This window comes from Mustela putorius, unplaced genomic scaffold (genome assembly GCF_011764305.1).
Source record: "Mustela putorius furo isolate JIRA1106 unplaced genomic scaffold, ASM1176430v1.1 tig00003853_pilon_pilon_pilon, whole genome shotgun sequence".
Lineage (NCBI taxonomy): Eukaryota > Metazoa > Chordata > Mammalia > Carnivora > Mustelidae > Mustela > Mustela putorius.
Window position 1 is genome coordinate 20,642,130 of NW_025422005.1, and position 1,582 is coordinate 20,643,711.

Consider the following 1,582-nt stretch of genomic DNA (forward strand, 5'->3'; position numbering starts at 1 on the left):
AGCTCAGGTCATGATCTCAGGGTTCTGGGATCGAGGACCACATCGGGTTCCTTGCTCAGCAGGGAGCCTGCTTCTTCCTCTGCCCCTCCCCCACCCAGCTCATGCTCTCTTGCATGTTCTCTTCCTCTCAAATAAACAAATAAGATATTTTTTTTTTTTAAAATTGCAACTCAGCTTTTTCCGTAATCCTGTCACCAAGAAGGAAAAGACACGGGCAAGCAGCCAGCTCCGTGTTCACTGCAGTTTCGTGCTGTGTAATTTCTGCGATCACTTAGCCCTCCTGAATCCCATGTTTCCCTTTGTGAGATGAAGGGATTGGATCTTCTGAAACTCCCTGACATTTCTTTTAAAATATGGCCATGGAACTTTGACAAAATGTGTGTTAAATTCCTTCCCCATCTGTCTCTCAAGAGTCTCCTTAAACCCTCTCTTCTTTTTTTTTTTTTCTTCTTCATAAGCAAGCAAGAATTTAACAGTGGTCAAAGCAAAAGCATTCTTCCAAGGTGGAAGAGAATGCAGGCCCAGAGGTGGCAACTGCCTCCTTTAACTCTTTCAAAGCAAGGGCATGTATGTGTCAATATGTCTGTTGATGCTACACCTGGGGGAAGCAGTAGGCTTTGGAGACAAATAGATCTCAGCTCTAGACCTTGTGTGAGAAATTGTGGATACATAGATGACTAAGATTCAGGTACTGCCCCCAGGATCTGGAAGACACACATTGAAATGGATAAACCTTGATAACCATAGTAATTAAGACATAAAAATGGCAGTCCCTGGGGCACCTGGGTGGCTCAGTCAGTTAAGCATCTGACTTTTGGTTTTCATTCAAGTCATGATCACATGGTCTTGGAATCAAGCCCCAAGTGGGGCTCCACACTCAGCCTGTAGTCTGCTAGAGATGCTCTCCTCTGCCCATCCCCCGGCTCATGCGCCCCCATGCACATGAGCACACATGCTCTCTCTCTCTCGCAAAATAAATAAATAATATTTTTTTTAAAAAAATAGTTGTATTTTATTTTTATGTTTATTTTCTATGTGTGGCAGGTGCCACTGGTTTTCATTTTTAATTTAGTTATAAAGCCTCCTTTTAAATAAAGTTTTAATTTTTTTCAACTTTTTATTTAAATTCTATTTAGTTAACATACAGTGTACTATTGGTTTCTGGAGTAGAATTCCATGATTCATCACTTACATAACACCCAGTGCTCATCATTACATGTTCCCATCTTAATATCCAATCACCAATCTAGCCTTCCCCCAACCACCTCCCCACATCAACCCTCAGTTTGTTTTCTGTCCTTAAGAGTTGTTTATGGTTTGTTTCCCTCTTTTTCTTTTCTCCTCCCATATGTTCACCTGTTTCGTTTCTTAAATTCCGCATAAGAGTAAAATTATATGGTATTTGTCTTTCTCAGACTTATTTCACTTAACATAATAACCTCTAGCTCCATCTGCCTCATTGCAAATGGCAAGATTTCATTCTTTTGATGGCTGAGTAATATTCCACCATATATATACACACCACATCTTCATTATCCATTCACCAGTTAATGGACATTTGGGTAAATAGATAAAAAGTGAC